The sequence below is a fragment of the Eulemur rufifrons genome, chromosome 7, assembly GCF_041146395.1.
Source record: "Eulemur rufifrons isolate Redbay chromosome 7, OSU_ERuf_1, whole genome shotgun sequence".
Lineage (NCBI taxonomy): Eukaryota > Metazoa > Chordata > Mammalia > Primates > Lemuridae > Eulemur > Eulemur rufifrons.
In genome coordinates, this window is record NC_090989.1 from 117,679,875 (window position 1) to 117,695,092 (window position 15,218).

Consider the following 15,218-nt stretch of genomic DNA (forward strand, 5'->3'; position numbering starts at 1 on the left):
GACCTCACACATTAAATTACACCTATTTGACTGGCTTTCTTTCTTTTTTTTTTTTTTTTTTTTGAGACAGAGTCTCACTCTGTTGCCCAGGGCTAGAGTGCCGTGACATCAGCCTAGCTCACAGCAACCTCCAACTCCTGGGCTCAAGTGATCCTCCTGCCTCAGCCTCCCAAGTAGCTGGGACTACAGGCATGTGCCACCATGCCCAGCTAATTTTTCTATATATTTCTAGTTGTCTGGTTAATTTCTTTCTATTTTTTAGTAGAGACGGGGGGGGGGGGGGGCGGGGGTCTCACTCTTGCTCAGGCTGGTCTCGAACTCCTGAACTCGAGCGATCCTCCCGCCTCAGCCTTCCACAGTGCTACGATTACAGGCGTGAGCCACCGCACCCGGCCTTGACTGACATTCTTAAAGCAATTTTGTAATTTAAAATAGTTTTTTAATTTAATTTTTAATTTAATTTAATATTGGTTGAAAGTCTGTCCTAGGCTGTAAATTTCACTAGGGCAAGGATCCCAATTTTAGTCATTGTTGCACTCCTAGCTCATAGTTCACTCATACATATATTCACTCCCTCATTTATTCAGAAAACAAAAGGTGATAGGCACTAAGGATGCAGGTAAGTAAGATATATGCGTTCCTGTGGTGGCTTGTGCCATAATCCCAGCACTTTGAGAGGCTGAGTCAGGAGGACTGCTTGAGGCCAGGAGCTCAAGACCAACCTGGGCAACATAGCCAGATCTTATCTCTTCAAAAAATAAAGAAATTAGGCAGGCATTGTGGTGCCCACCTGTAGTGTAGCCCCAGCTACTCAGGAAGCTGAGGCAGGAGGATCGCTTGAGCCCAGGAGTTTGAGGTTTCAGTGAGTAATGATGACACCACTGCTCTCTAGCCCAGTTGATAAAGCTAGGCCTCGTCTCAAAAAAAAAAAAAAAAGTACTCACTTTGGCAGCACATATACTAAAATTGGAATGATACAGAGAAGATTAGCATGACCCCTGCACAAGGATGACACACAAATTCGTGAAGTGTTCCACATTTTAAAAATTTCTTAAAAAAAAAAAAAAAGATGTATGTGTTCGTGTACTCAAGGAGCTCAAACTCCTATGGTAGCAGCTTCTGCGTATGTATTGGGCCTGTGTTTTTTTAAATTGCAGGACTCAATGGGTGGTGAAATGAACTTTGTAGCTTATAATAGAATTGTTAAGATGTGAAATAGAATAGAATAGAAAATAGAAATAAATTAGACAACATCAGAGTGCATCACACATAATAAGGGTTTTATTTCATTAATTTTTTATTTCAGCATATAGTATCATAAATAGACACATACACATACCCCCACGTAGTTGGTTGCAACATAAAATGCATTTCTTATAGGGGGTTGGGTCAAAAAATGTTTAAGAAACTCTGCGTTAAGCTTTGTCTGGACAGAAGTGTGGTTAAGATAGTATCTGTCCAGTTCAAAGCTACCCAGAGCTCCAGATATTGAGTCATGTTATCACTGCAAAATAACACCTGGGAAGCTCATTCAAAGAACCAGAGTGGAAGTGCAGACACAATTTCAGGATGCTGTTGCAGGGTGAACTCTGAGTTTCTATGCTTTGGTTGGCTTGTATTACATCCTCAAGGCCATTTAATCGTATGTGCAGTCAGGTGTGTTTTCCCTCTCTCTCTCTTTTTTTTTTTTAAATAACAGATGACTTAATGGTTTTCAAAGTTGGATACAAATTTTTTTTTTTTTTTTTTGAGACAGAGTCTCACTCTGTTGCCCAGGCTAGAGTGAGTGCCGTGGCGTCAGCCTAGCTCACAGCAACCTCAAACTCCTGAGCTCAAGCGATCCTCCTGTCTCAGCCTCCCGAGTAGCTGGGACTACAGGCATGCACCACCATGCCCGGCTAATTTTTTCTATATATATATTTTTTTTAGCTGTCCATATAATTTCTTTCTATTTTTAGTAGAGATGGGGTCTCGCTCTTGCTCAGGCTGGTCTCGAACTCCTGAGCTCAAACGATCCGCCCACCTCGGCCTCCCAGAGTGCTAGGATTACAGGCGTGAGCCACCTCGCCCGGCCTGGATACAAATTAAAAAAAATTTCTTTTGCTGCCAGGTACAGTTAGGCCATGAATTGCATATTTCTAGTAAGCACTGAATTAACTAAAATGTTGGAGGGAGAGTAGGGGGCAGCACGATGTGAAAGGAATAGGGACTATTGCCCTGAAAGATGGGATTTGCATCCCTGTTTTAGCATTTGCCGGCTATATGGATTTAGGTGCAGGGAACTGATACACATTTGCTGAAGGCTCACTCAGAACACGGCCCTGTGTCAACTGTGGGAGGTATAAAAATAAACACTATATCTACACCCTGTCCTCAGTAGTTTACCACCTGGTAGGAGAGACAAGTATATAAATAAATAGTCAAAATATAAGCCCTAGAGGCTAAGGTAGCTTATCAGTGATAACATCACTGATACATTTTTAAATCAGTCATTCGTTACATCAAAAAATATGCATTGAGGATTGTTTAGGTGGCAGATCCTGTGTTGGCATGCAAAGATAAATAAGACATCATCCTTGTCCTGAAGGCATTCAGTCTGATGGAGTTTTCAATCTCAGGGATATGAACAGTGTTCTGTAAGAGTTAGGCCCATTTATTAAGGGGTCAGGCAGATCTGGGTTTCAATTTCAGATACCCTACACCCACCCTTTACGACCTTCACCAAGTTGTTAACCCCTCTGAGGTTTAGTTTCCTCATCTGGAAAATGCATATAATAGTGGTATGTACTTTTTATGCTATTAGGAAGATTAAATGAATAAATTCAGGTACTTAGCCTGGTGCTGACAGATAGTAGAGAAGCCCTGAATGTTTTCTTTCCTTTTTTTTTTTTTTTTTGAGACAGTTTCCCCTCTGTTGCCCGGGCTAGAGTGCCATGACATTAGCATAGCTCACAACCTCAAACTCCTGGGCTCAAGCAATCCTCCTGCCTTAGCCTCCTGAGTAGCTGGGACTACAGGCGCACACCACCATGACTGGCTAATTTTTTCTATTTTTAGTAGAGACGAGGCCTCCCTCTTGCTCAGGCTGGTCTTGAACTCTTGACCTCAAGTGATCCTCTGGCCTCAGCCTCCCAGAGTGCTAGGATTACAGGCATGAGCCACCTCGCCTTGGCCACAGTATAAGACCCTATCTCTATTACAAAAACAAAACAAAACAAAATAATGCTGAAAGTTAGATCCAGTTTTGAAAAACTAGATATTGAAATTTATGAATGAGTAATGTCAGTGAATGCAGATGAGATGTAATAATTATAGATGAAAGAAGTTCTTTCTGTTTAAATTTGGAAGTATTTTAGATTATCACCCTTAGTTTATGTGTTTTCTCTATGGAGTTTCTCTAATTTGGGTATATATAGGTAGGATAGGCTAGGTTTGCTGCAGTTGCAAACATCTCCTAAATCTCAGTGGTTTAACATGGCAAAGGCTTATTTCTAGTTCATGCAAAGTCTTTTGTCCTGGCAGTTTTCCAAGGTGTCTGTCCTTTACGTGTTGGCTCAGTGATCCAAAGCACCCCTTTCTTGTGGCACCTTTCTATCAGCATGTGGGAAAGAGAGGGCCTGAAGAAACACACCTCTTAAACATTTAAATGCTTCCACTGAGAGATAACAGCTGCCACTTCTGCTTACTTTTTTTTTTTTGAGACAGGGTCTTACCCTGTCACCTGGGCTAGAATGTGTGGTGCCATCATATCATAGCTCACTGCAACTGCAAACTCCTGAGCTCAGTGATCCTTCTGACCCAGCCTCCCAAGTAGCTGGGACTATAGGTGCATGCTATGATGCCGGGCTAATTTTTCTGTTTTTTTATAGAAATCAGGTCTTGCTCTTGCTCAGGCTGGTCTTGAATTCCTCAAGCGACCCTCCCCACTCAGCCTCCCAAAGTTCTGGGATTACAGGTATGAGCCACTGTGCCTGGCTTCCATTTTATTAGCTGAAGCAAGCCTCGTGGTTCCATCCAACTTTAAGTATTTTATCTAACTTCAAAGAAGCAGGGAGGTACAATCCTCTTATGTGCTCTGAGGGGAAGAGAACTGGAAATATTAGTGGTGGTAACGTCTACCCAAGGGTCTCATACCATGCTTTCTATATTCCAGCCACACTGGCCTTTTTTGGACTTTTAGATGGACATGTTCCTTCCTGCCACAAGACACTTGCCTAGGTTGTTCTCTCTGATTACAACACTTTTTGCTCCACTGTTTGTCTGGTTAAAGTCTATTCTTCCTTCAGACTGAGGCTAGTTGTCCCTTCCTTAGGGAAACATTTGCTTTCCCCTCTAAGTCAAATCCCTTTATTATTATTTGTTTTCACAACATCAGGCACCCCCGCTTTGTGGCACTTAGCTGTAATTTGCAGATAATCGTGTGATGACTTCATTAATGACTGTTTCTTGCTCTACAGCATAAGCTGCAGGCATTGTGTTGTTTTGTTCACCCCTATATCTCCATCACCTATCCCAGTGCCCAGGACTGTTGGTGAGTGAATGAAAATGTGAATATTCTCAAAAGTCAGGGAACTTTTTTTTGTTTTGTTTTTTTGAGACAAAGACTCCTTCTGTTGCCCAGGCTGGAGGGCTGTGATCTTAGCTCACTGCAGCCTTGACCTTCTGGGCTCAAGCGATCCTCCTGCCTCAGACTTCTGAGTAGGTAGGACTACAGGTCTGTGCCAGCATGCCCAGCTATTTTTTTAAAGTTTTTTTTTTTTTTTTTTTTTTTTTTTTAGAGACAGGGTCTTGCTATGTTGCCCAGGCTGGTCTCAAACTCTTGGCCTCAAGCTATCCTCTGGTCTAGGCCTTCCAAAGTGCTGGGATTAAAGGCATATACCACTGTACCTAGCCACAGGAAATGTTTTTTTTTATCCTCCAAAGAGTCTGCATATCATTGGAATTTGAGAAACACTAACTTGTATGAATTTTTCTTGGTAGTTAAGAAGGAATCAATTAACAAATAGTTGCTGATTTCATTCTGAAAGTTTAGCCTGTAAGGAACATCCCTGAACCCTATGTATGTGTAAGTCTTGATTGTCTAAGAGAAAACAAAATTTATCTGCCTCTTGATCAATCTAGGGAACTGAAGACTAGGGAAGTCATTTCACATTTCACTCATGTCCCCACCCTTTCAGATTGAGCAACCACGTTTTTGGTTTTGAGACCTATCCTGTACCTGCAAACTTCCCCAATAATTTGCATAGGTATTTCGAGACTGCTCCAGACCTGTGAGCTTTGTTGGATTTAACTATCACAACTGATGCAAAAAGCCAAACTGCCTTATCTACATACATTTTAAAGACTTGATTAAGGAGCAGCAGCAGTTAAAGTCAGTCAACTCTTTAATTTGCTGTTTTCTTAAAGGAAAAAAGTCTGTGATGGAGCGCATTTTTTAGCTAAAGTAATTCCCTTTGAAGTTAGGGCTTTGTTTTGCCAATATAAGGCATTGTGAGCTGCCAAGGAGATGGACATAGGCTCTCCGCTGAAAATTTAGTTATGAGTGATTCAGGATGAAACTACAGATGGGCCACTGGCATTAGAGTTTGAACATTTCTACCTCTGACTCTTGGTAGGCCAGAAAATTCTGGATTCAAGCTGTTCAAGGTAGCAGATTATGTAAAATGTTAATTTCATTACATTATCTTCCTTAAATATAAAAACAGGTTAAATTGTAGTCTAGGATGGCCTGTCCACAACAACAAACAGGGCAGTGCCTTTGTTGATAAATAGCTCACATTCCACATGGCAGAGTCACACCCAAACCCCTTGGGAACCAGGGCTACAATCTTTGATCTAGCTAACTGCACATACCAAACCTAATTGGTTTTAAAAGCGTCTGATTTATCATTTTTTCAACACTCAACTTGTATTTCTTCCTTTTTTTCCTTTTTTATTTAGTAGAGACGGGGTCTCACTCTTGCTAGTCTCTAACTCCTAAGCTCCAGCAGTCCTCCCACCTCGGCCTCCTAGAGTGCTAGGATTGAACGTGTATTTCTTCAGTGAATGACACCATTCTAGAGTCACGAGTTAGTAAGATTGAAGACTAATTGTACTTAAGATACAGTGTAGCCTGGGTGTGGTGGCTCACGCCTGTAATCCTGGGAGGCCAAGGCAGGAGGATTGCTTGAGGTCAGGAGTTCAAGACCAGCCTGAGCAAGAGCGAGATCCCATCTCTACTAAAAACAGAAAAAATTAGCTGCTCGTGGTGGTGCACACCTGTAGCCCCAGCTACTCAGGAGGCTGAGGCAGGAGGATCTCTTGAGCCCAGGAGTTTGAGGTTGCTGTGAGCTAGGCTGACGCCACAGCACTTGCCTGGGCAACAGAGTGACTCAAAAACAAAACCAGTGTGAGGGCCTTCTCAATTTGCAAGGCTGGTCCCTAATCCTACTTCCTGTCCTTCAAGTGCCCTCACTGCCACACTAGATCCCTCCTCACTTGGCTCCACCCCTTCCTCTCTTGTTTTTTGCCTCTCCTTCCTCAATGACAGTCATATCTTTCACTAAATTATAGCACTTTTTTTTTTTTTTTTTTTTTTTTTTTTTTTTTTTTTTGAGACAGAGTCTCACTCTGTTGCCCAGGCTAGAGTGAGTGCCGTGGCGTCAGCCTAGCTCACAGCAACCTCAAACTCCTGAGCTCAAGGGATCCTCCTGTCTCAGCCTCCCGAGTAGCTGGGACTACAGGCATGCGCCACCATGCCCGGCTAATTTTTTCTATATATATTTTTAGCTGTCCATATAATTTCTTTCTATTTTTAGTAGAGATGGGGTCTCGCTCTTGCTCAGGCTGGTCTCGAACTCCTGAGCTCAAACGATCCGCCCACCTCGGCCTCCCAGAGTGCTAGGATTACAGGCGTGAGCCACCGCACCCGGCCCAATAGCACTTTTATATGTTGTCTTGTGTGCATATGTGTGTGTGTATGTAATAGTGGGCGTGATAAAACTTTTAAATAGCACCGAGGTGGTGGTGTGTGCCTGCAGTCCCAGCTATTTGGGAGCCTGACGCAAGAGGATCACTTGAGCCCAGGAGTTGAGGACCAGCTTGGGCAACATAGCTAGACTCCTGTCTTAAAAAAAAATTTTTTTTTTTTCAAATAACATAGAAGAGAATAACCATAAAAGTTAATTCTCCCTTCCACCCTTTTCCCAGCCTCTAGTTCTCCTTCTTCCAGGCAGCCACTGTTAGTTTCTTGTGTCTTTCTGATGATAATCTATGCATATTTAAATGGTAGCATACTTTACTGTTCTGCATCTTGCCTATTTCATTAAATAATATTTTGAAGATTGTTCTAGACCAGTTCTTATAGAAATGCATCATTCTTTATAAGTTGTATAATATCACACAATTCAACTAAAATCTCTATGTATAAAATATATATTATATATTTGTGTATATGGTATATGTTTTATTAAATTTTCTTCTAATACCTTATATATCTCTTAGTTTGCCTTCCAGGAGAATATAGTGCCTAGTTTTCTTGTCTTAATGCCTGACATTCTCCTTTTTTTCAGAATGCCCTATTTTCTACAGTCTCCAGTCCTGTAAGCTGTGCTTTGGTGTTTCTGAACTCTGGATGCTTACCTAAAAGTCATTGATAAAAATGTATGTAGACCAGGCTGGGCACAGTGGCTCATGCCTATGATCCTAGCAGTCTGGGAGGCTAAGGTGGGAGGATCGCTTGAGCTCAGGAGTTTTTTTTTTTTTTTTGAGACAGAGTGTCGCTTTGTTGCCCAGGCTAGAGTGAGTGCCGTGGCGTCAGCCTAGCTCACAGCAACCTCAAACGCCTGGGCTTAAGCAATCCTACTGCCTCAGCCTCCCGAGTAGCTGGGACTACAGGCATGCGCCACCATGCCCGGCTAATTTTTTTTTCTATATATATTTTAGTTGGCCAGATAATTTCTTTCTATTTTTAGTAGAGACGAGGTCTCGCTCATTGCTCAGGCTGGTCTTGAACTCCTGACCTCGAGTGATCCACCCGCCTCGGCCTCCCAGAGTGCTAGGATTACAGGCGTGAGCCACCACGCCCGGCCTAGGAGTTTGAAACAAGCCTGAGCAAGAGTGAGACCCCATCTCTACTAAAAACAGAAAAAATTAGCCGGGTGTCGTGGCACACACCTGTTGTCCCAGCTACTGGGGAGGCTGAGGCAGGAGGATCTCTGGAGCCCACGAGTCTGAGGTTGCAGTGAGCTATGATGATGCCACTGTACTACACCCAGGGCAACAGAGTGACACTCTGTCTCAACAACAACAAAAAAATGTAGATCAGAGAAATTGGTTCTGTAAAAGAAAGCCTTGTTAGATGCGGTGTCACATGCCTGCAGTTCCAGCTACTTGGGAGGCTGAGGCAGGAGGATTGCTTGAGCCCAGGAGTTTGAATCCAGCATGGGGAACATAGGGAGATGTCATATCTTAAAAAAACAAAGAAAGAAAGCCTTCAGTTAAAACCAACTCATGTTTGGGCTGGGTATGGTGGCTCATGCCTGAATCCTAGTACTCTGGAAGGCTGAGTAGGGAGCATTGCTTGAGACCAGGAGTTCGAGACCGGGAGTTCAAGGCCAGTGTGGGCAACATAGCAAGACCCCCACCCATCTCTACAAAAAAACCCCCAAAATTAAAAAAAAAATCTCACAATTGTGCTTGCACCTGGTGATATATAGAAGAACAAGTGAGCATTCCAGCCTACAAGTTGCTTGCAGCCCACCGGAAACAAGCAGAAAAACCAGTGATTTCTCAGCAGTGAAGTGAATCTCACAGTAGAGCACTGGCCCCTAAAGGAGCATGGGGAGGCCAGTAGTCACAAGGAAGTGAAATTGAAGCTGAGACCTGGGAGAAAGGTTGGTGAAGATAACAAGGCAGATGTGGCTTGGATTGTGTTTGTGGGGACGTGGGGGATAGGGAATATTTAAAAAACTGAACTTTAATCCTCCCAGGCATTCCGCCCCCAAGTCAATACTCCTGGGGGAGGAAGGCAGAAAAGATATCACTAGATAGGATAAACCTTCCCTCCAGTGCCTACAAAAATGTTCCTTGATCCTTTTCACAAATCTGTCAAGGTACTATCCTTATCAGCAGCCCAGGATTAGCTTCTCAGTGTTCCTAGAGAATTTCCCACTTGTTTGGGAATGTTGGCATAACCAAGGCTTGGCAACCCAAGGTGCATGGTGAGGCCATTTCAGTGGGTCACGAGGAGCAACTGGCAGGCACTTCAGCATAGCAAAGTTATTCATAGGAGCCTAAAAAATCTGGTTATCTGCTGTCTCTGTGACCATGAGTAAGCCCCTTAAACTCTCTGGGCTTCAGTTTCTTCAGCTATAAAATTAATTCATTCAAAAATATTTTTATCCTGCTGTACCTTAGTTTATTAAAAAAAAAATAATAAAAAAACAAAAAATATTTTAAAGCATCTGCTGCTATTTGTCAGGCACTAATTTTAGTCCTGGGGAGGCAGTAGATAAAAGATACAAATATGAGGAGGCTGGATAATTTGATCCCAGATAGCCTTTTTAAGGCCATGCCAGCATTCTGTATTTATAAGTGGCATTACTGGTAATCAGGAATTTGTGAAATTTTCTTGCCTGGATAAAACGCAGAAATCTGAAAGAAGGTTTTTGCCCTATCTTCTCCTTCCATTCCGAAATCACTGCCCCCCTTACCTGCTCCCCAATTTTTTCTTTTCTATTCCAGAGTTTGTCTTTCTTCAAGTGGCTGCTATTCACCCTCCCCACTTCCCTTGTGCCCTCTGTCTGCCTTTCCTTTTCTGTCCTCTTCCTCCCAAGATTGGTTGGCCCTGGTGTGTGTGGCTGGCCCTTTTTGTGCAGGTCTTTGAAGGCAATTGGGGAAGTGGGGGTGGGGGAGAGAGGCAGCACGCCAACAGTGTGGGCAGGACAGGATGTCTGAGGCTTTATTGGCTTTCTCTGATACGTGAGGCCAGCATCCAGGCCTCCTCTTTCAGAATTTGGGGATGATAACGAACTTATTCTATGGCCTGTGCAAGTCTTTTACCTTTAAGGGCTTTGGTTGCTATCTGTGTAAAATGAGTGGACTGTACGATGTGATTTCTAAGCCTCCAAGCTCTAAATTCTAAAATTCTAAGAAAATAAGCGCTCAAATACCCTATTGCAGGGAGTGCAAAGGGTACAAACCATATTGGAGATGATTCGGCAATATCCTTTCAAATTACAAATACTTATATTCTTTGACCCAGTAATTCTACTGCTAGGAATTTACTCTGTAGTTGTACTTGCATATGCACAAAATAACATAAATTTGCAATTTTTCATTGCAGCATTGTTTATGTATCAAAAGATTGGAAACAGGGCTGAGCATGGTGGCTCACACCTATAATCCTAGTACTCTGGGAGGCTGAGGCAGGAGGATCGCTGGAGCCCAGGAGTTTGAGGTTGCTGTGAGCTAGGCTGATGCCTCGGCACTCTAGCCTGGACAGCAGAGCAAGACTCCTCTGTCTCAAAAAAAAAAGGAAAGATTGGAAACAGTTTAAATAGCCATCAATAAGGGACCAGATAAATAAATTATAATATATCTTTATAATGGAACACTATGTAGCCATAAAACAGAATACGTACATGAAGAAATACTACATAGCAACGAGAACACAGTACTGTTACATGCAGTAGTATGTGAATATCACAAACAACTCAGAGAAAAGTAGAGCAAAAGAAGCCAGACACAAAAGGAGCACACACTGTATGAATCAACTTAAAGTTCAGAAACAGGAAAAGGAATCTTTGGTATTAGAAGCTGGAATAGTGGTTAGCCCTGGAGGCAGGGCAGTGACTGGAAGGGATTGTAAGTGTTTCTGTGATGTTTGTCATGTTCTCTATTGATCTGGGAATTGGTTATGTTAGTGTATTCAGTTTGTGAAAATTTATGATATGTGCAGTTTTTTCTATGTATTCTATGTACCAATAAAATTTTTAAAAGAATATAGAAACTCTGTATTCTTTTATGAAACAAGCTGAGATATGTGAAAAAAAGCAAATATGAATCAAACATTTCCATTTGTGTAAAAAAAGTGAGGAAACATCTGTATTTCCTTGTATATGCATATGATAATTCTGGAAGAATTGTCAAGAAACTGAGAACATTGGTTGTCTGTGAGCTGTATAGCTGAAGCAGAGACTCTTCATATATGGTTACAGATTTTGGATTTCAAGCTATGTGGATATATTGGTTATACAATGAAAAGAAACCACTAAAATTCTAAAAATTAAAATTAAAAAAAGTCTGTGAGTCTAGAAAGAACTTGGAAATATTTGGAAAGAAGAAAAATAGGGGAAATAATAACAAGAGAACATATTTTTTTTTTGAGACAGAGTCTCATTCTGTTGCCTGGGCTAGAGTGCCGTGGCATCAGCCTACCTCACAGCAACCTCAAACTCCTGGGCTCAGGCAATCCTCCTGCCTTAGCCTCCTGGTAGCTGAGACTACAGGCATGTGCCACCATGCCCGGCTAATTTTTTCTATATATTTTTAGATGTCCAGCTAATTTCTTTCTATTTTTTTAGTAGAGAGTGGGTCTCGCTCTTGCTTAGGCTGGTCTTGAACTCCTGAGCTCAAAGGATCCGCCCGCCTTGGCCTTCCAGAGTGCTAGGATTACAGGCGTGAGCCACCACCCATGGCCGAGATCATATATTGAATGTGTATCTCAGAACTCAGTGGTAGGTAAGTGGAGGTCATGGAGAATGTTTGAATGTTCTAAAACGGAACACTTAGAACCTTCCCTTTATGCTCATAACTTTAGCCATGATTTAAAAACCAGTCACAAATTGATTTTTACCTTTAAAATTGTATCTTATTAGATTAAAAAGAATCAGATATACAAATACTGGTAATAACAAGACAATTCAAAGACATAAAGAAAAAGATAACTCTCCCTCCCATTCAGCCCCTCCTCTTTTTAGCCCTCTGAGGTGTCCAATATGATAAGCCTTGGGTAAATTCTTCCACTCCTTTTTCTCTGCTCTCATGAACACATATTGACATATATTAGACTAACAGGATCATAACGCCCTTACATTACTCTGCAATTAAATGCTAATGTTATCCACTTTAGCAATATATAGTGGACATTCTCTAGGTCGATACTAATAGAGTTAACTCATTTGCATCATTGCATAATATTCCACAGTATGCATATAGTAAAATTGAATCATGAATTCCATTACCTATTGACAATCAGGTTGTTTCCAGTTTGTGTTTGTTTTGCATTATAAACAATACTACAATAAGCATGTATATCAGTTTTCTGTGGCTGCCTTAACAAATTATTACAAACTTTGTGGCTGAAAACAACAGAAAGTTATTTTCTCACAGTTCTGGAGTCCATAAATCTGAAATTATGGTATCCACAGTGTTGGTTTCTTCTAAAGGCTCTTAGGGGAATCTGTTCCACACCCCTCTCCAAGCTTCTGGTGGCTGGCAGCAATCCTTGGTGTTCTTTGGCTCATAGATGTATCACTCCAACCTCTGCCTTCTTCCTATCACCTTCTGTGTCTCTGTGTGTCAAATCTCCCTTTGCCTTTTTCTTATAAGGAGACCTGTCATTGCGTTTGAGCCCGTCCTGAATCCAGGATGATCTCATTTCAAGATTCTTAACTTAATTACAACCGCAAAGATCCTTTTTCCAAATAATGTCACATTCACAGGCTCCAGATGGACATACCTTTTGGGGGGCCTGCACTCATACTACACCATCCTGTGTATGGCCTTATAACTGGTATTTTCTTTAGTTTTTCTACAGGGCAGAGTTAGTGGATTTTCTGGTATGTTTATATTTGTTAAATTTTTTTTTTTTTTTGAGACAGAGTCTCACTCTGTTGCCCAGTCTAGAGTGCTGTGGTGTCAGCCTAGCTCACAGCAACCTCAAACTCCTGGGCTCAAGCAATCCTCATGCCTCAGCCTCCCGAGTAACTGGGACTACAGGCATGCACCACCATGCCTGGCTAATTTTATATATATATATTTTTACTTGTCCATATAATTTCTTTCTATTTTTAGTAGAGACAGGGTCTTGCTCTTGCTCAGGCTCGTCTCGAACTCCTGAGCTCCAACGATCCTCCCTGTCAACCTCCCAGAGTGCTAGGTATTTGTTTAATTTTGACAGATATTTCTATCTTACTCCTAGAATGTTTGTGGCAATTTACACTCTCACTGGAGATGTACAAAGGTTTTTTTCCCCCCTTCCCCATGTATCATTAACTACTCTAGTTAATGTTTGCCAATCTGATAAGTGAAAAATGGATTATTGTCTTAATTTGCTTTTCCATGACTATTAGTGAAATTAGGTGTCTTTTTAATTTACCATTTGGATTTTTTCTTCCAATAATCACCTGTTTGTATACTTCACCCATATTTTTAAAACACTGAGCTATTTTTTTAAAAAATCCATTTACAGAAACTCTTTTATGTTAGAGATTCAATGTGTTTGCCATATTTTTCTGCAGTTCTATTCCGTCCACTGTTTTCTTTTTTCAAAATTTGTCATTGTGATGTCATGCAAAAACTTCAAAATATTTATGTAGACAAATGTTTTTATTTTTCTTTAATGATTCTGGGCTTCCTGTCTAGCTTAAAGTTTCTGCCTCCCTAAAGTTATATTGCTAATCTTTAAAAAATTTTCTTTAAGTTTTTGTTTTGTAAATTTTTATGTCTTTAGTTCTTTTTTTTTTTGAGACAGAGTCTCACTCTGTTGCCCAGGCTAGAGGGCGGTGGCGTCAGCCTAGCTCACAGCAACCTCAAACTCTTGGGCTCAAAGGATCTTCCCGCCTCAGCCTTCCAGAGTGCTAGGATTACAGGCGTGAGCCACCACTCCCGGTCATGTCTTTAGTTCTTCTGAAATTTATTTTTAAATGTGGTGTGGTTCTTGCTTTATTATAAATGAAGAGTCAATTAAAACTACAATCATTTATCAAATAAACTATTCTTTTACCACTGAATTGATTTTCCACCTTTCCCTATTGGATTCTATCTCTAGATTCTATTCCAGACTACTCAACCATTTGCCTAAGCTATTGTAGTAATATTAACTTACAATATAGTAGCTTCACAATGAGTTAAAATTTTGGTTTTCAGTTAAGTACAATCCAAATATTCCACTAAAAAGATGACTATGAAATTTCTTGGTTCTTGGTTGAGGTCAAAGACAACAGGATGTCTTCTCTGAGTAGGCAAAAAGGGTTGAGTAAACTGTAAGGCTCAGCAGACAAATGTTAACTGTTGTTATCTTAAAAATGAACACAGGGGCCCGCCACAGTGGCTCACGCCTGCAATCCTAGCACTTGGGAGGCCGAGGCGGGAGGATCGTTTGAGCTCAGGAGTTTGAGACCAGCCTGAGCAAGAGCGAGACCCCCGTCTCTACTAAAAAAATAGAAAGAAATTATCTAAGCAACTAAAAATGTATAGAAAAAATGAGCCGGGCATGGTGGCGCATGCCTGTAGTCCCAGCTACTCGAGAGGCTGAGGCAGAAGGATCGCTTGAGCCCAGGAGTTTGAGATTGATGTGAGCTAGGCTGACGCCACGGCACTGTGGCCTGGGCAACAGAGTGAGACTATGTCTCAAAAAAAAAAAAAAACAAAAAACAAAAAAACAACAAAACACAGAGAAAAAGAATATTGGGCTTGAAAGGCTGCACTTTTCTCTTTAAATGACCATTCGCAGTGTAGGGACTGAGGGCAGCTGACCTAGTGCCCCGTCCCCAGAACTGGTGTGACAGACGCGGAGGGGCGGGGGAGAGGGTTTAGCAAAGGGCTGCGCCCAAGAACCGAGGAGTCAGTTCCATGTCGCAGAACGGAATTGGCAAGAAGGGCTGGGAAGGGAAGGCCGGCAAGAAACCTAGGAACAGAGAAGTCTCTTGTGAGGAGGCTATGAAGGCCGGGGCAGGTACTGGTTCTCTTCTGAAGGCGACTTGCTGGGGATTCCCTAGTCCTCTGGGAGCCGCAAAGAGGCAAGAATAGCAGCAAAGCAGTGTCGGAGCCTGGTGGCAGCCGGAGAGGACTAGGCGGCGGTGCGGCCTCCCTTACTGCCGTGTTAGTCCGGCCGCCGCCGCCGCGGGGCTCGGGATTGGCCTGAGAGCCGCGCAGGGCGGGCCCGGGACTGCCGGGAGGCCGGACTGGGAGGCGAGCGCGCGCGCACGCGCGGGCTCGGGGAAGGCGGCGGCGCG

The 15,218-nt window shown here is 42.2% G+C and overlaps 1 protein-coding gene and 1 non-coding gene across 2 annotated transcripts in view; both read left to right on the forward strand.

Annotated features, from left to right (window-relative positions):
* Positions 1-936: 936 nt before the first annotated feature.
* Positions 937-1,043, forward strand: LOC138388747 (U6 spliceosomal RNA). The gene has a single exon (XR_011234238.1). It is a non-coding gene; the product is annotated as a U6 spliceosomal RNA (small nuclear RNA).
* Positions 1,044-7,615: 6,572 nt separating this feature from the next.
* PIK3CB (phosphatidylinositol-4,5-bisphosphate 3-kinase catalytic subunit beta) overlaps positions 7,616-15,218 on the forward strand; it is a 162,594-nt gene continuing 154,991 nt past the window's right edge. Inside the window, exon 1 of the mRNA XM_069473169.1 lies at positions 7,616-7,641. The gene's annotated coding sequence lies outside the window, so the exon portion shown is untranslated. The remainder of the gene's footprint in view (positions 7,642-15,218) is intronic.